At 52.5% G+C, this 22,342-nt stretch overlaps 1 protein-coding gene across 1 annotated transcript in view; it reads right to left on the reverse strand.

The window, feature by feature from the left end:
• The window catches only part of RIPOR2 (RHO family interacting cell polarization regulator 2), a 147,187-nt gene extending 125,093 nt beyond the window's left edge, over window positions 1–22,094 (reverse strand). The window contains exon 1 of the mRNA XM_066352653.1: window positions 22,075–22,094. The gene's annotated coding sequence lies outside the window, so the exon portion shown is untranslated. The remainder of the gene's footprint in view (window positions 1–22,074) is intronic.
• Window positions 22,095–22,342: the final 248 nt, after the last annotated feature.

The following is a 22,342-nucleotide window of genomic DNA, read 5'->3' on the forward strand; positions in this document are numbered from 1 at the left end:
TCCCCCCCGTAACCACCACACTCTTATAAATGTCTCTTAGTTTCACTATTATGTCCCACCTACGTATGGAATAATACAGTTTCTGTTTTTTTCTGATTTACTTATTTTGCTTCGTATCATGTTATCAAGATCCCACCATTTTGCTGTAAATGTTCCGATGTCATCATTTCTTATGGCTGAGTAGTATTCCATAGTGTATATGTGCCACATCTTCTTTATCCAGTCGTCTATTGATGGGCTTTTTGGTTGTTTCCATGTCCTGGCCACTGTGAACAATGCTGCAATAAACATGGGGCTGCATGTGTCTTTACGTATCAATGTTTCTGAGTTTTTGGGATATATACCCAGTAGAGGGATTGCTGGGTCATAAGGTAGTTCTATTTTCAGTTTTTTGAGGAACCACCATACTTTCTTCCATAATGGTTGTACTACTTTACATTCCCACCAACAGTGTATGAGGGTTCCTTTTTCTCCACAGCCTCTCCAACATTTGCTGTTACCTGACTTGCTAATAACAGCTAATCGAACAGGTGTGAGGTGGTATCTCATTGCCGTTTTGATTTGCATTTCTCTAATAGCTAAAGAAGATGAGCATCTTCTCATATATCTGTTGGCCATTTGTATTTCTTCCTGGGAGAAGTGTCTATTCATATCCTCTTCCCATTTTTTTATTGGATTGTTTGTTTGTTTGTTGTTGAGTTTTATGAGTTCTTTGTATATTTTGGATATTAGGCCTTTATCTGAGCTGTCGTTTGAAAAAATCATTTCCCATTTAGTTGGCTTTGTTTATTTTGTTATCAGTTTCTCTTGCTGAGCAAAAACTTCTTAGTCTGATGTAGTCCCATTCATTAATTTTTGCCTTCACTTCTCTTGCCATTGGAGTCAAATTCATAAAATGCTCTTTAAAACCCAGGTCCCTGAGTTGAGTACCTATGTCTTCTTCTATGTACTTAATTGTTTCAGGTCTTATGTTTAGATCTTTGATCCATTTTGAGTTAATTTTTGTACAGGGGGAGAGACTGTAGTCCAGTTTCATTCTTTTGCATGTGGCTTTCCAGTTTTCCCAGCACCATTTATTGAAGAGGCTTTCTTTTCTCCATTGTGTGTTGTTGGCCCCTTTATCAAAAATTATTTGACTATATATATGTGGTTTTATTTCTGGACTTTCTATTCTGTTCCATTGGTCTGAGTGTCTATTTTTCTGCCATGTATTTAACATTTTTTAATTTTAATATTTCGTCCGGCCTGTGAAAAAAGTTTTCTTTCTAATCTGGCCCCGGGGGCAAAATCTGTTGGCCACGCCTGCGTTAGAAGGTTCCTATTGGCACAGATGACTGAGGATGGGGACGCAGTTTTGCTCTACCGTGAGCTTTATCTGCCTCCCCCCAACCCCACGGAAGAACCATAATCATATGGGGCCTGATTTGCTTTTTATGTTTGGAAGGATTTGTGTGGTTTCTCCAGACCCCACACTCTGGTGAGCGAGACAAAAATAGACTTTTTCTCATGCAAATTAATTGGCCATCCCACGAGTTTTCCAGTTGAACAGGTGTCTTTCTGTGATGTTTCCTGCCGACTATGGGAGCAGGGATCATCCAAGTCCGTGCACAAGGAAAAGAGCTCCCCCAAAGGATCCCTTCAAAAACTCTGCAAGAAGGAATCGAAAGCAATGCTTTATAACAGTGATTCCAGTTTCTCCACCCCTTTGCCCCAGGCTCCTGTCCCTGGAGTTTTTTCTCCTGTTTCCTTTCCTCTTTTGAATGCGCTAAAAGAAAACTATACAGCCCAATGAGGCAGTGGCGCAGTGGATAGAGTGTTGAGGTGGGACGCAGAGGACCCAGGTTCAAAACCCCGAGTGTAAAGCCAGTAGTCAGGGCCAGGGCTACTATCACAGCAGCCCGACCCATGCAGGTTCGCATTGGATTCGGACAGTCGGTAAAAAAACAGCGGAGCCAAAAACTGATGGGCCATAGTCTTTGATTCTAGCTTGCATCCGGCGGGCAAGTAAAAATACACACTGGGCTCCAAAACCCAGTCACATTCAGTGCTCACAAAGCCACTGACTTATCCGAGTTTCCTAGAATCAAAGGTCTCCAGCTCACCAGCCCTATTCTCCTCAGTTTCCCATCCCCTTCCTTATCCCAGATACAAACTCTACACAAACTGGCATCTCACTCAGCACTCCACCATCTTGGCTGCTTCTCCTGGCCTCCTCCACGTGGCCTTTCTCTGCTCTCCTCTCTCTCTCTTCTAATCATCCCAGGAACCAAGAGCGCCCCAGCTCCCGTTCTGCCCCTATTTTATAGTGTAGCTTCACAACCTTTAATCCAATATACAAAATAGGGAAGTCTCTAATACAAAGTCACTTTCTGAGGCATGATAGGATTGTACCACCCCACATCAAAAAGGGTGAGAAAGGCTTAATCCCAAAACCAAGCCCCAGGCTACAAGGATTCTCAACACACATTAATATCACCTGGGCGATGGCCTCACGTGGGCAACGTCATCTTTAACAAAGTGAGCATAATATATTTTATCTGCCCAACACCGAGGTTGCCGGCTTGAGAGTGGGCTCATGGACATGACCTCATGGTTGCTGGTTTAAGCCCAAGGTCGCTGGCTTGAGTAAGGGGTCACTGGAGCCCCCCGGTCAAGGAACCTGTGAGAAAGTGATCAATGAACGACTAAAGTGCCGCAACTACCAGTTGATGCTTCTCATCTCTCTCCCTTCTTGTCTGTCTGCCCCTGTGTGTCCCTTTCTCTGTTCCTCTTTCTGTCTCTCGCTTAAGAAAAAAAAAAAAAACTATACAAAAAGACTCAATAGAAACATTAAAAACTGGTATAAGGGAAATTGCATGGTAGGAAACATGATGAAAGTTTGGTTAAAAATAAAAAAAGTTCAGACCTTGCTTCTTGCATTTTCCGGGTAAGACGTTTACTGGTCCATAATTCACAGACTACTCAGCTTTAGTTCCCTTTTCTCGCTCCTCCCTGGATAAGATGGCATTTGGGAACGGAACTTGCGGTGAAGAGCGCCTGGCCACAGAAGGGCTCCACCCTCTCACCTTCCGTTGGCTCTAGCTGTAAACAGGTCGTGGATGGCGAGGGCGGGGCTTCCCGTGCCCTGCGGGGCGCACTGCCACACCCCCGTCGCCGGTGGGATGAGCCCAACGCAGAACAGGCCGCTTTTGAAACGTGATGGAGCAACAAAGAATTCAGAAACAGGATGACCACACTTTCTGCGCCATGGTGTGCTCTTTTTTGCACAATACGCGAGAACACAGCATGAGAAACTGACGGAAGAAGGAAATAGAACAATCGAGGTTGTAGGCTGGGCAGATGTCAAAGTGAAGGGCAGAGTGTTTAGTACCCCACCCACCCAACCTTTCTCGTGGCTGTTATTTCTGTCTGCAAGCTTCTGTAACTTTCCTCTCTTAACACATTCTTTCCATCCATCCATCCATCTATCCATCCATCCATCCATCCATCCATTCCTTTATCTCCCTTTCTCCCTCCCTTTCTTCCCTCCTTCTTTCTTTTTTTAAAAAAAGATTTTATTTATTGATTTTAGAATGAAGAGAGAGAGGAGGGGGGGGGGAGTGGGAAACATCAACTTATAGTTGCTTCTCCTCTGTGCCTGGATGGGCAAGTCCCAGGGCTTCAAACTGACGACCTCAGCATTCCAGGCTGAAGTTCTATCCACTGTGCCATCATCGGTTAGACCTTCTTTTCTTCCATCCTTCCTTCCATCCATCTTTTCCCCCATCCACCCAATCAACATTTATCAAACACTCTGTCGTTTTAGCTGCTAGGAACACTGACTGTCACTGGTAGGCTTGTAAAAGTTAAACAACTAACCCGTGGGTGGGGGAGGGAAGCAGGTGGGTTGAAGTGTTGCTATGAAGGCGCATGATTGGACAGAAGGTTAAAAAGAAGGTAAGTCGGTGATTATGACCTCGCTCTTGGCTTAACTAATATGACTCCCATATTATCATCTATGGCTTTGGTAAATACGGGAATAATACATAGACGAAGCTTGTTACGCAGAGGAGAAAAGGTAACATCCTTTCACCACCCACGAAACCCTCTTTGAGGGAAGTCTGCGAAGTTTATCAATATGGCAAGTGTTAAAGGGTACTATCCCTGGTGGTGGGATTAAAGCACAATTAAAAAAAATATATTTTTTGCATATTTAATACTGAGAGATATTTCACGTAACTTAAAAATCCATTCATTCAGAGTATTTTAGTCCAGTGGTTTTAGTATATTTGGAGTTGCGCAACCGTCCGTCACCGCAATCTAATTTTAGAACGTACTCAATAGCTGAAGAAGAAACCCAGGGGCCACTGGTCGGGCCTCTGATTCCAGCTCCCTCAGCTGCCCCGGCCCCAGGCACCCATTAATCTACATTCTGTCTCTGGCTGTGTCTGTTCCAGACATTTCACATAAATAACATCAGATCATGTGCAAGCTTTTGTGCCTGTCTCCTGTCACTGGCCACGTTGGCAAGACCCACCCTCCTCCTCAACGGGTGGAGCAGCAGCACTTCATTCCCTTCAACGGTCGAATAACATGTCGTCGTGTGACTAGACTGCGTTTTGTTAGTACGTGCACCGGTTAGTGGAGATTTGGGTTTTCTCCACCATTTGGCTATTTGAATAATGTTGCTGCGAGCACACAGGTGTCCGCGTTTTCGGAAGCTGTGACACCAGTGACGTGTTGGGGGTTTCCGCATCTCCACATCCTTGCTAACACTTGTTACTGTCTGTCTTTTCCACTTTAGCCATCCTAGGAGGTGCGAAGTGCTCATTGTAGTTTTGGTTTGCATTTCTCTAAGGACTCATGACATTGAGGATGTTATCAGCCATTTGTAGATCTTCCTGGGTAAATGTTCACGCAAGGTCTATGTCCATTTAAAAATGGGATTATACTCATCTTTGTAAGACTTCTATATGTATTGTGGACTCAGCCCCTTGTCAGGTATGTGATTTTTTTTTAATATTTTTTTCCCATTGTATGGGTGGTGTTTTCCTGCTGATGTCATCTGGATACATAAAATTTTTTAAATTGTAAAGAAATCCTATTTGTTTATTTTTTCATTACTCGTGCCTTATAAGAAACCGTTGCCCATCTCAAGGTCATGAAATTTGTTCCTAAGCCTTCTGCTAGGAATTTTATAGTTTTAGCTCTTCCATTTAGGTGACGATTCATTTTTTAGTTAATTTTCACACGTGAGAAAAGGAAGAGATCAACATCCAACTCTTTGGCATGTGGCTCCTCTAATGGTCTCAGCACCATTTGTTGAAAAATTTCTCCACTGAATTCTCTTGCCATGCATAAGTTAAATTTTTTTCTTCATACTTTCCCTTTTCCCTCAAAATTACGGAAAGAAAAGAAATATAAATATCAAAATCTTGCTTCTTTTTTAATTTTTTAAATGAAAGAAGCCATAGATCACTAGAAACAGCATCTACAGCAAAGGTCCTCATGGAAATATCTCTTCTGATAGCAGCTCAGAGCACTGCACTCTCTTTTGCTCAGCGTTAAAATAGCTGTTTTCTCTCAATCCCCCTGTTTGAGAGTTTGTGACAGCAGACATGTGTGGTGAATTTTAGCTGTATGAGTAAAGTAGATGTCCCTTAAAAATAGCCAACGATTTCCTCAAGGACTTTATGTGCCGGACAGATGGGCGAGGTTACTCCTGCCCTGGGCCAAGACATACACATTGTTTTATCTACCACCCATTATTTGATTATGACAGTTGAAAAGATCTTTTCAAAGTTTAGGAAGATGTACAATATGTTTGGTGTTGCACGCTTGCCAAATGAATCTTTAAAAATACTAAACTCCTTCTGATAACATTGTTGGTGGAGTTGTCCATTGCATTGGTCTTTTTAAGAAAATTTTATTGACTTTAGGAAGAGAGAGAGAAAAGCGGGGGCACATTGGTCTGTTCTTGGATGTGTCCTGACCGGGGATCGAACCGGCAACCTCTGTACTCCAGGAAGATGCTTTAATCAACCTATCTGTGCAGCTGATGCCTGCTTTGGTCTTTTTTTGCAAGTACTGTGGCGACGTGTAACATAACTGTTCATAAAGTCACCCACTAATAGCTTTTGGAAAATAACCTAAGGAAATAATCTAAGAAGAATAAAATACTTACAAAGATGTGTTTACAATAGGGAAAATATTGCAATGCCCAAGGAGCAAGGGAAGTATAAATGATGTTTTACAGTGGCATGCAATAGGACTCTAAGTAATAACTCTGGTTTTTACAGCATGGTACTGTACTATGGACAAATGCATAGACTAATCAATGTGGAAGTGAGCAGAACAGAATTTGCATAGACACCTTAACTGAAAATGGTCTAAGGATGGATGGGTGCTGACAAAGCTCAAAATTACTGTAGCACAGTGTTAATATCCATCAGTTCCATTTCCACAGGGGAAAAAGAAAGGAAGCCACTTCAACGTCAAATGAAAGATAAAACAAGCTCTTTCTGAAAGCCCAAATAAACAACACTATTGTATTTCTTCAACACATCTTTTTCTTAGTTATTTGCCAGTGCATCAAATCTTTATTTTAATATCTAGGGGGTAAAAATAAATAGATATAAATAAACACTTGGACAGAAAAAAATGAAAGATGTCGCAGAATTTAGTGACTGACTTTGTTATTCCTGAGAAGAATAAGCAATATCTTAATGAAAGCCTTGTTTCTCGGACACTAGGTGAGTTACACTGAGAACGTGTCCGCGTGTAATTCGGAGTGAGAAACGGTAAGCTCTGGGTCTCAGGTGTAGCGTGGGGTACTAATTCCCTGGGGCGGTCGTAACCACGTTACCACAAACAGGGTGGTTGAAAACTACAGCCGTGCATTTTCTCCCAGTCCTGGAGGCTGCAAGCCAGAAATCCAGGCGTGGGCAGGGCTGGTTCCTGCCGAGGACGCTGAGGGCCCGTCCCCGCTCCCGGGGGACTGCCGTGAGTCCTCCACACTCTGACGGGTAGACCGTCACTCCAGCCTCCACTCTGCGCGCGGTGGGCTTCCCCCTGGGTCCCTGCCTCTTCTTGTAAACACATCAGTCACATGGGATTGAAGCTTCTTCCTATTCCAGTCGGACCCCATTTTAATTTAACTAATGACCTTTCAGATAACTGGGTTTCCAAATATGGGAGAAAGAGAGAGAGAGAGAGAGAGAGAGAGAGAAAGGATGCCTCTCTAGGTTTTTGGAACCTCCAGAAAAGGATGCAGTCGACTCATTTTCAGATCCTCCCTCTACACGGTAAGTACCACGTGTGCAAACACACGGAGAGGTGAGGGGGTGTCTGTTATTCACCTCTCCCCACAGTCAGGGGGTGCAGCAGGCAGTGCCGTAGCAGGAAAAGGGGCGCTGGTGACAATGGGGGGCGTTGTCCACGTCTAGCTGCTCCTGTGCCCATTTACCAATCGGCAAACCCTTAGGCAGCGTCAGCTCTGGGCAAGGCGCAGTCCTAGTCCCCGCTGGGGACACAGAGAGCCGTGAGGCAAACATGTCCATCCTCGGTGGGTTTACGGCCCTGCCGGGGACACACGGCGCCTACGGAGGACACGTCACCACACAGGCTGGGGTGCCTGCCGGGCCAGTGAGTTGTCCAGGTGGTTCAAGTGCCATAAAAGCTCAGAGGAGGAAGGGAACACTTTGGACTGATAGGAAATGGGGGGGGGGCACCAAGCGGGGCGTGCAGCGTGTGGCCAGGTCCCTACGTTAGGATGTTCTTGATCTTTTAATCAGCAATTAGAATGTTTGGGGAATCTGCTGTGGGGACGGTCAGGGCTTGGTGGTCACGGGATAACGTGGTCAAGAGGGAAGCTCTGACGGCAGCTGGCACGCTGGGTTCCAGCTCGGACTCACCCGCGTGCTCTGGGAGAATCCCCTACCCTTTGCGCGCCTCAGTTTCCCCGTCTGTGTGCCGGGCGCGCTGTGAGGAGTCAGAGTCCCTGTTTGCTCTGTGCTCGCCGCAGGGCGCCGGCGCTGTGCTAAGCGCTTTGCAGATGCAAACACGGTTGACTCACAGAATAACCCACACGGGTGGGTGCTGTGCACCCTCTTCTGACAGGGGAGGGACAGGTGGCCCTTGGAGGCGAAGCGCCTTTTTTCTGCAGGTCTCGCCCCACTGAGCCGCAGCTGCCACGCGACTGTCCTCGGAGGTGCAGGGTTCACGGAGGGCGTGGCCGGGGGGCGCCTGTGGCCGCCACGTGTGGTCACGACCTCGAGCGCGGGGCAGGGAAGGGAAGACTGTCTTCCACCTGCAGTTCTTTCCGGCCCCTGGCGGCGCCGCGTGGACACCGTGCTGGGCCCTGGAACCCCAGGGTCCGCGTGGCGCGAAGGCGGACCTGGCAGGAGAGACAAGTCGAAAGCTATTTCAGGAGGTTTCTTCCGGAGACGTCAAGGAAGGTTTGGGCGGGGGGAGCGAGTGCAGATGGCCAGACCTGGCCGTCGGGGACGGAAATGGGAGTGAAAGGGGGAGGCAGCAGACGTGGAAGTCACGACCCGCGGAGGAATATTAGCGCCGGTTAAAAAGCGCTTCGCGCCGGGTCTTCCCAGCGTGTCCCGCCGCAGGCGCCCCGGGCTGCGGTTTTCACAGGACTCGGCTGTCCCCGAATCATCTGTCCTTTGCGCTGGCGGCGCAGTTACCGGAAGGAAACAGCGTGTCTCAGGGATGCGCTCTGGTCCTGCGGGCTTCGTCCTTTTATTTGGTTTTCGTCGTGGTAGGGTGCGTTCTGGGGGGTGGGGGAAAGGCACTTCCTGTTTGTTTTTCTGCGTTTAGCTGCTTGCAGAATACACTGGGGAAAAGTGGTACCGCGTGGCTAAAACGGCAGAATGTCGATTGCCCTACGTAAAAAAAAAGTGACATAAGTCTTCTGGTCAGCCCCGTTCTGTGAAAGTGTCGTCATTCGGAGAGTGGTGTACACGTGTCTGCTTGTCCCTAGGAGAGGCCTCGGGAAGTCAGGGGGCGTCACCGGCCGAGTCTTACCGAGGTAGGCAGCAGCTTCTTTGGGGGGCTGTCGTTCTGCCTACTGTGGACGGGCCAGCCTTTAGGCCACTTGGTCTAATGAAGATGGTGGACTCTTTTGCATATTATCTGCTGATCAGTGTTTCTTTTTAAATGCTTTACTGTACAATAAAACATAGAAAAATAAAAACCGCACACCACCCTATGGTCATGAATTTTTAGGAGGCAGACAGCGCTGTCCCTGCCCCCTGGGTCTGGAAGGCCAGCGTGGACAGCCAGCGTGGACAGCCAGCCCAGGAGCCTCCGTGGGCCGGTCCCTTTCCCAGTCAGTAACTTTCAAGATGACATCACCTGCCAGACACAGTCCGGACAAACTCCTTCTCCTCTGGCTAGCGGGGTTTCTAACCCCGGACACCAGCAGGACATCTGATGATCACCCCGGAAAGAGCTGAGGCCTCCACACTTGTCCAACGTCGGCAGGAAACTGAATGAGATCGGGTGAGCAGCAGACAAGGGAGTGCAGGATCTGCTTCTTCTGGCCCTGGCGCCGGGCCACTCTCATCTCTTTAGCTCCTGGGGAGGGACAGAGGCCCTGAGGCCCCCTTTGCTTTGCACACGACGCTCAGAGCCTGGACCAGGGACCCCAGGGGCGCCTGCAGCGCATGGAACCAGGTGAACGAACAAGGAGTCATCACGCTCTCCGCGGGACCTGAGCTGGAGCACCATGGTCCTTGTATAACAATAACAACAGTGACGTGACAGAGTACATGTAATTGACTGAACTATTATTATTTTTTTGTCTGGGAATGAAACATTCAGGGAGGCAATTTCTTGGGGAGAATGGGAGCCTTTTTCATATCTGAGCTACTGAAGAAGGTCCACCCCCACCCCCACCCCCACCCGGGGGGAGATCACAGACCAGATTGTATGGGGTTTCATGGAGTCTCATCATCCGTATTCATACGGCGTTAAGTTGATCAAACACTGAACCCCGGCCCGGTGTTTTGTTTCCCGCTGTGTTTGGGATGTGGGTAGCAGGCAGCTGGGATGCCACGTGTCGGGGCCCCCCCTGCACAGGGAAATGACACCTTGGATGGTTATGAAATTGGGCCTGATTGAGTTAATCGCTGTAATCACGGACATTGTGCAGAAATGCAGCCGGGAGGGTTTCATTCTGAGGATTGATTGTGCATGGGAAATCACGAGGCGCGAAAGTCCCCCCCCACCCCTCCCCACCACCCCTTTCTGACGGAGGCAGAAGGATGGAGAGTGAGCGCCGCCCAGGGGGACCCACGTCATGCGTCCAGGGAAGGAGGAAGTCAGGTAAACAGCTTCCTGAGGCCCACTGTGTGGTACCTGGCTCCCCCTGGACTTGGCCATGACAAAGGATTTTTATCTAATATGATAGATACTTATGCCATTGTCCTCAGAGAGGATGATTGGGCCGGACATCTGGCACATGGCAGCGGCTCCAGGGTGTCAGTAGACCGTCCAAGCCCTTCAGGGAGCTGGGGGGGAAGCTACTCCAGACCAGCACCCACCTTGTAACTCCCGATTACCCTCAACACCCTGGAGGGGCTGCAGGGGGACAGGGCCTTCGTCCCTCCTGCCTCTGCAGATTGGCTCAGGTTGCTGACCAAACAGAAGGCATAGCCCATTGGGAAGTGGTGCAAAATTAGGGGCCAGGGTCATCACTGCGGGATCTCTGGGCTCCCTTTCAGGGAGTTCCGGGTGTGAAAGGGAGGGTGTGTGTGTGGGGGGGGGGGCGCAAGTGGAAAACAAGACGGAGGATGCGGGGGAAGTTCGCTCTAAGATATTGTCCAAGAATAAAGGACAGAGACATCTCGTCCTCGGGCCCCACGCACGGAATCGCAGTGGCAGACGGAGGGAGGGCCTCGGAGACCATCTGCCGCGGCCCCTTCGCTCGCTCGCTGGCTGTGGAGGAGCCCAGACCGCGCAGAGCGGTCAGGATCACTCCGTGGGTCAAGTCCGGCCCCTGCGACACAACCTGTGCACCTTCCCAGGTGACGCGGCGCCCGCAAATCCATCGCTCACGTCTGGTGTCCCCTCCTCTAACTGGCATGAGGCTGCCCCTCTGCCAACGCGGCCGGACGCATTAGAGTTACTAACTGTTCTCGTGTGGGATGACGTATGATCTCACCTCCCCCTCAGAATAGCCTTGGAGGGTGGTGGGTCTGTTCATTTTTTTCTTTTATGGATGACAGAGAGACGGGTGTTTAAGAGCATTTATGTGACTCAGAGATTAGATGCCTCAGACCCCAGACTCTGGGCCGATGTCCATCTTCGCTGCAAGACTCCAGGCCTGCCGACTGCTATGGACTTTTGTATGTGACACTTGACCCTCTGCATCAGAGATGGATGTCAGCCGCCCTTCAGACATCAGACTAAGAGCTGAGCTGTCGTTGGCCCTGACAGGACGGGTGAGATCCCTCTCACCTTGGGAAACATTTGGGGGTATTTTCAGAGATGGTGTCACTGCCCCCTGAGTGGCGGCACCATCGACACCCAGCCCGCAGTCAGAGGCCCTGGGGGCCGGAGCCTTGGTCAGTGATGGTGTCGCTGCCCCCCGAGTGGCGGCACCATCGACACCCAGCCCGCAGTCAGAGGCCCTGGGGGCCGGAGCCGTGGTCAGAGATGGTGTCGCTGCCCCCCGAGTGGCGGCACCATCGACACCCAGCCCGCAGTCAGAGGCCCTGGGGGCCGGAGCCTTGGTCAGTGATGGTGTCGCTGCCCCCCCGAGTGGCGGCACCATCGACACCCAGCCCGCAGTCAGAGGCCCTGGGGGCCGGAGCCGTGGTCAGTGATGGTGTCGCTGCCCCCCGAGTGGCGGCACCATCGACACCCAGCCCGCAGTCAGAGGCCCTGGGGGCCGGAGCCGTGGTCAGTGATGGTGTCGCTGCCCCCCGAGTGGCGGCACCATCGACACCCAGCCCGCAGTCAGAGGCCCTGGGGGCCGGAGCCGTGGTCAGTGATGGTGTCGCTGCCCCCCGAGTGGCGGCACCATCGACACCCAGCCCACAGTCAGAGGCCCTGGGGGCCGGAGCCGTGGTCAGTGATGGTGTTGCTGCCCCCTGAGTGGCGGCACCATCGACACCCAGCCCGCAGTCAGAGGCCCTGGGGGCCGGAGCCGTGGTCAGTGATGGTGTCGCTGCCCCCTGAGTGGCGGCACCATCGACACCCAGCCCGCAGTCAGAGGACCTGGGGGCCGGAGCCTTGGTCAGTGATGGTGTCGCTGCCCCCGAGTGGCGGCACCATCGACACCCAGCCCGCAGTCAGAGGCCCTGGGGGCCGGAGCCTTGGTCTGGAACAGGTCTCCCTAGTCCCCACTGTCCCGGTGGCTCTTCGTTGGGGTGGTTTTTCTTCCCCGGGGGGCATCTGGCAATGACTGGAGACATTTTTCATGGTCACAAGTGGGCGTGGGGAATGGAGGCTGCTGCTGCTGGCCCCTGGTCTGGGGACAGCAGGGAGCTGCTACAGGGTAGGGTTCAGCATGTCGCTGCTGAGCCCTAGGCTGTCCCTGAGGACGAGGAAGAGACAGACGTGCTGGGTCTCAGGGACGGAACTGGTCCTGACCGACACCTGGGTGCTGCTTACCTGGCAGGAGCTCCCGGGGTCTGCTCTAGCTCTCTCCTACCCCTGGCCCTTTCTGAATTTTAATCAACCGGTTAGAATGGGTATTTTTGCTCATTTATTTCTGGCAACGTCATTTTTCTCCCTGAGCGTTGTTAAAACATAGCCTCGGACACACAGAACAGATGAATGCAGACCTGCCTCGAGGGGGGGGGGGTCAGGTGACAGCGGGGGGCGTGACCTGCTTCTCCTGGAGTCACTAGGGGACCCTTAGGGCCCTGTGGTTTGAAAACGGAGCTAGGGAGAGCCCTGGGGGCCCCTCTCGCAGGTCTGCACAAAACCCAGTGCATGAATGTTCATAGCAGCGTTCTTTACAATAGCGGGTGGAAGGGTTCATGCATGGGTCCAGTCCTGGCTGAAGGGCAAATCGTTAACTACGCTCAAAGACTCTCAGAGGTACTGATCCCTGCTGATAACTAGTATCTAGAATGTAATGAGGAAATGGTCAAAGAATGTACGCAAACACACTATTCTGACATTATTTATAAAAGCAAAACAACAAAAAAAAAGTTAAATTACAACCAAATGTATAATAAGAAAATAATTACATTATGGCACATTCCTATGTTGAAATATTGTGCAGCCAGTGCAATGACGTTTTTGAAGAAGTCTAAATTAGACGAGGAAATGCCTGCAGTGTTCAGATAAAGGAGAGAACCGGCTGTGTGTAGAGGATGATACCAGTTTTGTGGGAGAGAAACCATCTGTGTAGGAAAAAAAATACACCAGAGGATGGTGGGTTTCAGTGTTTTCTATTTCTTGGTTTGTTTGAAACGTCTCTGGACATTCTGCAAGGTCTACCATGAACATGCATTCATTTTAAAAATGTCTTTTTTCCATCATAAATGTTTAACATAAAACAGATATAGGGGGCTTGCGGCAGCCGCTTACGAGCAAGGTCTGTCTGGAGCGGGGGAGGAAATGGAAAACAAATATTTACCCCCCAGGAGAGAGCGCAGTCGCTTTGCCTGTTGCGGTTGAAATACAAGAGGACTGAACGGAATCGGATGGAACAGGTGACTTCTAGTTTGGATAAAAACCTTAACGATGGAAGGAAACAGGGAGGTCCAGCCAGGGGCTCATGAATGACAGGAGGACCTTTGTCCTATTTATTGTTTTTTGTTTTGTTTTGTTTGTTTGTTTGTTTTTGAACGCTGCCCTGATGATTTGCTGGTTTCCCTGGAACATCCTGTTTGCAAGCCTAAATCTTCAGCATGCAAACGGTCAGGTTGGAGAACTCAAGTCATCAGCATCTCCAAAGAAAGTTAGAGGTGTGTGTTCAGTTGCTTACCACACCGCCATCCCCCGTGGAGAACCGGAAGCTGTATCCATCCATATCCGCAGTGGATTTGGGGGGGGTCAGGCCTGAGGGTCAGTCAAGGCTCCATGGACGTGTGGGCAATGGGAAGGCAGCGGGGGGGCCGCCTGCTTGTTTAGAGACGAACCCACAAATCAAAAGGGGCCTGCTTGCTCAGCTGTGAGGCCCGAGCCTCCTTGGACACGCCAGAGGCCCGTCAGGATGTGGCCTTAGGATAGGTGACAGCCAGCACGGCGCTCTTTGGACCTGTTTTAGTTCCCGCACGGGCCGCCACCTGTTCTCAGTACGAGGTGCTTTCAGATTTTACAATGATATAATTCACTGAGACCACCATTCACGCACGCACACACACCTCACATGACTTAATACGTAGCATTTTCTTTTCTTTTTTTTTTTTTTCTTTTTTCATTTTTCTGAAGCTGGAAACAGGGAGAGACAGTCAGACAGACTCCCGCATGCGCCCGACCGGGATCCACCCGGCACGCCCACCAGGGGCGACGCTCTGCCCACCAGGGGGCGATGCTCTGCCCATCCTGGGCGTCGCCATGTTGCGACCAGAGCCACTCTAGCGCCTGAGGCAGAGGCCACAGAGCCATCCCCAGCGCCCGGGCCATCTTTGCTCCAATGGAGCCTTGGCTGCAGGAGGGGAAGAGAGAGACAGAGAGGAAAGCGCGGCGGAGGGGTGGAGAAGCAAATGGGCGCTTCTCCTGTGTGCCCTGGCCGGGAATCGAACCCGGGTCCTCCGCACGCTAGGCCGACGCTCTACCGCTGAGCCAACCGGCCAGGGCAATACGTAGCATTTTCAATGACCCGTTTAGAATCAGTCTTATTTATACCAAAGATGTCTCTGAAGATGACCGCCAAGCGGCCACCCGAACGGCCACAGAAACGATGTCCCCGTCCTTCCCCACCCGCCCTCCACAGCACCGCGCGGGAAGTCCCCCCGTCAGAGATTGGTTATGTAAGAGGAAGTCAATGCGTTCTCATTCTCATTATTATTTTTGTCACCGGTGCTGCACGGAGAGGGACCTACCGCATGTCGGCCAGGAGCGCGTGCCCTAGGGTCAAACCCCTTGCGAACCACTACCTCCTGCTCAGGGGTGCGACCTGGGAGGCTACTGGTCACTCTGTGCTCTCGGCCACAGAACGGGGCTCATGTCGGTGCCTTCCTCAGAGGTTGTGAGAATTCAAACAGGGTGCCGGGTGAGGTCTCAATAAATGTCCACTGTTCTTTCCTCGGCTGGGGGGGAATGTCAGCATCTCAGGGCAAGATGGGCAGAGGCCCAGGATGACGTCATCCGCTGGACACCTCTCCTCAGGCCCGAAGTGCGTAGTTTTGGTCAAGGTGTAGTAAGATTTTCTCTATTTCACGAACAAGCTCCTCCCCACCTCCAATCCTCCTCTGGAACTGGCCTCTCAGCGTTTTTTTTTATTGCTCCTCCTGGAATAACAGCGGCGGACTGAGCTGTCACCGACCGGCCATCTGTCACTCCTCTGTGGGTGGCACAGACTTCCTCTCCGCCCCACCCACACTGCGCCTGCACCCAGCGACCCAAGAACCACACGAGAAGGCACGCGCCGTGCCGGCCTGTCGTTTACAGAAACGTCGATGCGTTTCTGGCTGGTTTCTTGGCCCTAAGTCGACATTTTTTTTCTTCTAAGTTTTTAAAACTCACAGCCTCTGCCCACTGTCCCACGGGCGGGACCGGGTCCCCTTCTGAGTCATTCCCAGGCCGCCTTAGCGAGCCCGTGCCACCAGGAGGAATGTGTTTTCTGCCCACAGACCCAGGGAACCTTCCCACTTTGCAAGGATCCCACCGAGACGAATCCAGGCTGGATCTCATTCCTCCTTCTGTAACCAACTATCTGGTGTTAAAAAACGTGACTTCTGCGGTGGACGGGAAGCCTCCAGGTTTACTTCTCCCGGGGAGAGGGGAGGGAAAGGTCGGATCTTGAGACTCCCTCCACACTGTGCTGGCACCCAGAGCTGACATAACGCCACGGCCCCTCTGTCATCTGTCATTTCCGTGACCCCTTTTCACCTGAGAAGTCACAAGCCCACTCTGAGTCCCGGAGGCGAGTTGGCAGACAGACATGGAGAGGACAAACACAGGTCTTTAAAACGGACCGGCCTGGCCTGACCAGGCGGTGGCGCAGTGGATAGAGCGTCGGACTGGGATGCGGAGGACCCAGGTTCGAGACCCCGAGGTCACCAGCTTCAGCGCGGGCTCAGCAAAAAGCTCACCAGCTTGGACCCAAGGTCACTGGCTCGAGCAAGGGGTTACTCGGTCTGCTGAAGGCCCGCGGTCAAGGCACACATGAGAAAGCCATCAATGAACAACTAAGGTGTTGCAACGCGCAATGAAAAACTAATGATTGATGCTTCTCATCTCTCTCTGTTCCTGTCTGTCCGTCCCTGTCTATCCCTCTCTCTGACTCACTCTCTGTCTCTGTAAAAAACAAATAAAATTAAAACGGACCGGTCTGGGTTCAACGTTCTCCTGAACCCCCGTCCTAGCCCTGGGGGTCCCAGTCTCTCAGTTACACCTTCCTCCTCTGCACAGTGGGGACAGGAGTACGTCCCTCATAGAAACGAATGAAGTCATGTATGTGGTGCGTAGTAGGAACTCAATAATGGCGGCAAACACAGTTATTGCCACCAGGTGGCTGGTGACCACGGTTTTGACCACCAAGCATCACACCAGAAGTAGGGGGTCCGATGGGAGAGAAGCCGTCCCCAGGTTGAACCCCTGTGCCCCAGGCTTCATCGGAGAAGCCTGCGTGGGCTCCTTGGCCTTGAGTATTGGACGCAATCCCAGCCTTCTCCTCGCTGGTCTGCAGTCCCAGCACCGTTGAGCCCAGAGCCACGGAGAAGCGGCCGACACCGCGAGCTGCTGTGAATGGCTCTGTCCTCGACTGGGCCCTGATTCCACCGTCTGCAGGGAGAGGGGAGCGCTTCCTCATTTAGTACCGGGTGGAGTGGAGTGAGCTGAGCCACGTGCCAGGCGGGGGCACGCTTCCCCGGACGTCCGCACACCTTTCACGTGTCACCACGAGTGAGAGAAAGCAGGACCCGGGCATCTATTTTTTTTTTCCTTGTATTTTTTCGTAGTGAGAAGCAGGGAGGCAGACAAACTCCTGCATGCGCCCAACCGGGATCCATCTGGCATGCCCACCAGGGGGCAATGCTCTGCCCATCTGGGGCATTGCTCTGTTGCGACCAGAGCCATTCTAGTGCCTGAGGCAGAGGCCACAGAGCCATCCTCAGTGCCTGGGCCATCTTTGCTCCAATGGAGCCTTGGCTGCGGGAGGGGAAGAGAGAGACAGAGAGGAAGGAGAGGGGGAGGGGTGGAGAAGCAGATGGGTGCCCCTCCTGTGTGCCCTAGCCGGGAATCGAACCCGGGACTCCTGCACGCCAGGCCGACACTCTACCACTGAGCCAACCGGCCAGGGCCCCACCTGGGCATCTTAAGGGTGACCCAACGACATAGTGTTTTACAAAGATAACGCACGTTTATAAAAATGAATTTTACAAAATAGAGCGTGCCCCCCCCCCCCAGGGGAGCACAGGTCACAGTGAGGCTATGGGTCTCCTTCCCTTTCTCTTGCTGTGATAACCACAGATGCCACTATGGCTGGTGAACCCAGGAAGCATCTGGCTCTCACACCTGGGAGGTGAAGGGTGAATGGGGCGCGGTGGGCACACAAAGTGCCACAACCCCCACCTGTCTACCCGCAGGCACACTGGGGACGCCGGCAGGGGTGCCGTGTGGAGTGCTGGCAGCTGCGGGAACAGACGGACGGACACCTTGCTCCACGCCTCTAGCCACGTCCCTGCGCCCAGCACGGCAGAGACCCTTCCCTGGGCGTGGAGCTGGGCTCTGGGAGGCGAGTGAGGTTGCAGGGTTGGAGCGGGAGGCAGAGTGAGCTGGAGGGGCCGGCAGGGAGAGAGGGGAGTGGGCACATGTCCTTTCTCTGGTCCTCTGAATGGACACTTTCATTCATTGTCCGGGCCGTCCCTCTCAAATTCCTCCGCTTCTCTCTTCTCTGTGGGATAACTCTCCACCTCGGCAGGAGATACAAAAACAGGGGTGGGTCTCGAATACTCGGGATTCCTCTCCCTCAGCCGGCGCCCTCGCTCTCCTCCGTTTGAACAAAAGGGTGTGTAGCGTTTGGATGCAGACCAGCAGGGGCTATAAAGCGTTTTTATCTCTGGACTGGGCTTTCAGCGGCTGGTGTCTGTGTCCCCAGAGGGGAAGGAGGAAGCGCACAGCAACCCACAGAAACCCTTCCCCGGGGCCCCTTCCCCGTGGAGCCCCTCGGGTCCTCAAACGAAACAGTCAGCATAATATCAATAAACTCCTGCCTACCCGGCGGGCTGACCTCCGAGGCCTCAGGATTCCGAGTTTAGGAAAGAAGGGGATACAGTGGTGGACGGAGATACGTACAACGCAGACCACACAACGGAGGGGAGGGCCTTTCTCTCTCCAGCCCTGGGGAGCGGTTCCTGGCCTCCACACGGACCTCCTGGGCCCGGCTGACCAGCTGAGCCTTGCTGGGCAGCCTCTGGGCCTCCCGCCCGCCCCTCTACCCAGCTTAGCCTGCGTCACCTGTCCCCTGAGTTTCTTTAGGGACGACACTGCGGACGCTGCAGCCGCACTGCCCAGGGAAAGGGTCTGATCCCCGCCTTTCCTGCTGTCTAACCGCACCCTGAGCAAGTCCCCTCACCTCTCTCTGCCACCGCTGTGCCCTCCCTACAATCCAGGCCCCAGCAGCGCCCCCTCCTAGGGCTGTGGAGAGGGTTCGAGGAGGCTTTCTAGCACCTACCACAGGCTCGTTCAGTGCTAATTACTGTTCTCTAAGCCCAAAGGGGCTTTGAGAGGGAGGGGCCCGCCTGTCCCTGGTGTGACTGAAACACGGTTTGGCAGCATTTGCTGCTGCGGACACGGCCCTGGGGCCTCAGCTCTCTGGGCGTGAGGAGTGAGCGGATGGAAAACGACCCCCCTCCCCACCATCCGGGGCATTGGTCCCAGTGTCACCCTTTCGAAGGTTAATCATCATCATCACATCTTAGCAGTTTCCAACTTCTAAAATATCTTTTTTTTTGTCACAAAAGGAAAACATAGTTGTGGTAAAAATTCATATCAGTCTAAAGGAGAGACGATGAAAACCAAAAGCATCCTCTAACCGAACCCACGTTCCAAGGGCTGTTAACAATTCTCGGCTGGGCTCAAGAAGGAAGGTGGCTGCTCCTCCCGGGGTTCAGACTCTTCGAGCTCCGCCGTCTGTTCCCGCAGAGAACGCGTGACTCTCGTCAGCGAGCGCGGCTAACATTGCCAGTGTGCACAGAACGAATGCGGAGAAGCGTTTGTTTGGGGTTTTTTTTAAGTTCCGTTTCTAAGTCACTCAACTGGCCTCACTACTATTGTCCTAGTAAGATTCATTCTGGGTTAGTGTGGCATTTTGCTAATCACATATTTCTGAAGCCAAGTGAGCTTATCACATAGTCAGACACTGAATATTCATTCTGAAAGAGAGAGAGAGAGAGGGAGAGAGAGAAGAGAGAGAGAGAGAGAAAAGAAAAGAAAAACAATGTCTTGGTGCCTACACTTCTTCAGACGTTGCAGAAGAACATTTGCTCCCAGTGACTGGCCTACGATGGCCTCCCCGAGGCTCAGGGCCGTGGGCTGGTGTTTCTGGCTCTCCGCCTGTGGACGGATGAACTATTAGTCATTTGCCAGGTGGCCATCATAAGGGCCCCATAAATGGGAAATGCCTTCATTCAACACTAGTCAAAATGTTATATTTTTGCAAATCGCTAATTGCAATTTTCTAATCTATGACACTCGATTCCTTCTGTAACATTTCCTGTGTCACACAGAGAACAGCAGACTGAGGATTTGCCGGAGGAGAAGGAGGCTGAGGGGGTTGGGTGAAAAAGTGAAGGGATTGACCCTTTGCGTCGTGAGTTTTTTTTCACGCTCACTGACCCCCTGGGAGTGAGTTGGGTTTTTTTTTCAAAAAATAAATTTAGTTCCAGTTCCAGTTTTTGTTTTGTTTTTTGTTTTGTTTTTGTATTTTTCTGAAGCTGGAAACGGGGAGAGACAGTCAGACAGACTCCTGCATGCGCCCGACCAGGATCCACCCGGCACGCCCACCAGGGGCGACGCTCTGCCCACCAGGGGGCGATGCTCTGCCCCTCCAGGGCGTCGCTCTGTCGCGACCAGAGCCACTCTAGCACCTGGGGCAGAGGCCAAGGAGCCATCCCCAGCGCCCGGGCCATCTTTGCTCCAGTGGAGCCTTGGCTGTGGGAGGGGAAGAGAGAGACAGAGGGGAAGAGAGAGACAGAGAGAAAGGAGGGGGGGGGGTGGAGAAGCAAATGGGTGCTTCTCCTGTGTGCCCTGGCCGGGAATCAAACCCGGGTCCCCCGCACGCCAGGCCGATGCTCTACCGCTGAGCCAACCGGCCAGGGCCTCAGTTCCAGTTTTATTAACTTAAAATCATGTTTGTTTGATCATCAATTTATGGAAACAAGAAGAACACACATTTGCCTTTTCGTAACGTTGTCTTACACGTTTTTAAAATAAATCGATCGTCCTCTGGATGGTCAGGAGGCACGAGGACGTAATTAATGAACGCTCGTCCTGCTCGAAGGGTTAAGAAGCGTGAATCGTTCGTTACAGAACAGTCACAGGGATGCGAAGTGCAGCCCAGGGAATCGAGCCAATGCCATCGTAGCCGCTGGGCGTGGTGCCCGGCGGGCACTGGGCTCCGCAGGGGGAACACTCGTGAGGTGTGTCAGTGTGGAATCACTACGCTGTACACCTGAAACTATATGCTATTGTAGATCAACTGTAATTGGGAACAAAAACAGTCCCTGTCTAAAGAGTTCCCGTGAGGACCAAACGAGACAATACATTTCAAGTAGCTGACCTGTGTCCGGCCCCGTAGTGAACGCCCGATGAAATGTACGCGTCGGTGACCGTTAGCCTGTACGTGACTCATCCACACGGCTTAGGAAGTCAGGTTGGTGCCAAGGTCTCAGCCCAGAGCCCGTGTGGCAGACCCAGAGGGGAGGGGGGCACGGTGGCCGGCCTGCCCCTGCGCCCCGGTGGCCTGTCCTGGCCGCTAACAGGCTGTCCGCCAGGACGGGACTCCCTGACCTGCAGCCGGTCAGGAGTCGAGGCTGGCTCTGCAGGGGGGGAGGCGAGGGGGACAGCTGGGGCGTGCTGGCCGGAGCGTGGTCAGCGGGGGGGAGGTGAGGGGGACAGCTGGGGCGTGCTGGCCGGAGTGTGGTCAGCGGGGAGGAGGTGAGAGGGACAGCTGGGGCGTGCTGGCCGGAGCGTGGTCAGAGGGCCCCTGGGGCTCAGGGCCCAGCCGCGGTGCTCCCGGTGCTGGACCTACACACCAGCCAGCCTGAGGCCCCCGCAGGGACACAGGGGGACGGGCGCCTGTCCACTGAGTCCAGGGCGGAGGAGGCTCAGGGAGGGAGCGGCTGGCTGGATGCAGGAGAAGCCTCAAGTCCACATCCCAGTGGTCACGGACAGAGAGGCTCCTGGACCAAAGTGAGAGGCTCCGATCGCCTACTTGGTTAAATCGCCGAAAACACAAAGGGACGCAATGGGAATCGGCATCACCAGGCTTGTGACGGGTTTGCCGGCGGCACGGACGGACCATGCAACGCAAAGCTTGGAGCGTGTGGTGCTCGTGAAACAGCGACTGACTCCAAACCGCCAACACGCTGACCCGTCCCCGGGTGCAGACGCCCTTGTCCGTGGTGGCAAGTGTAGCCTGAACGTCCCAGGGTGAGTCAGAAGGCCCTGGAGGCTCCTCAGTGTAGTTACTGTCATAGCACCAACCTAAATAGAAGGTCTGTCCCCTCTGCTAATGCTCTTCGTTCGTCTAGTCGTAATCCACCCAGACTGGGTCGCTTTGTCATCCACAGAGGACCTCAGTCTCGCCAGCTGCCGCTCAAAGTGTTCCCGAACCCCATTACACCCCACGTGTTAGACAAAACTCCCCCTTCACCCGTCAAGCATGGCATGGGGCCACCGACCCGCGCAGGTCTGCCTAGAGTTCACGCAACGGGGACGTTCTGGGCTCCCGTCTACTTGTTGGATGGCCGAGTGTCCTCTAATATCCAGAGTCTCAAATTTCTCTTCGAAAGAGGCATAGGAAGTCTCTGTCTCCTCTCACACAATGAAAAAAATAATTGTTCGCCGTGAACGGAGAGTCAGAAATGCAGGCTCTCGTCAGCGGGGAGGAAGGGCAGCTCCTGGCGAATGTGACAGGTACTTACCAACGGGGATTTAAAAACCAAAATCTCTACAGACATTTTTTTTTCCCCTGCCAACTGAAAAGTATGCCACAATGGAGAGC

The sequence above is a fragment of the Saccopteryx leptura genome, chromosome 11 (assembly GCF_036850995.1).
Source record: "Saccopteryx leptura isolate mSacLep1 chromosome 11, mSacLep1_pri_phased_curated, whole genome shotgun sequence".
Taxonomy (NCBI): domain Eukaryota; kingdom Metazoa; phylum Chordata; class Mammalia; order Chiroptera; family Emballonuridae; genus Saccopteryx; species Saccopteryx leptura.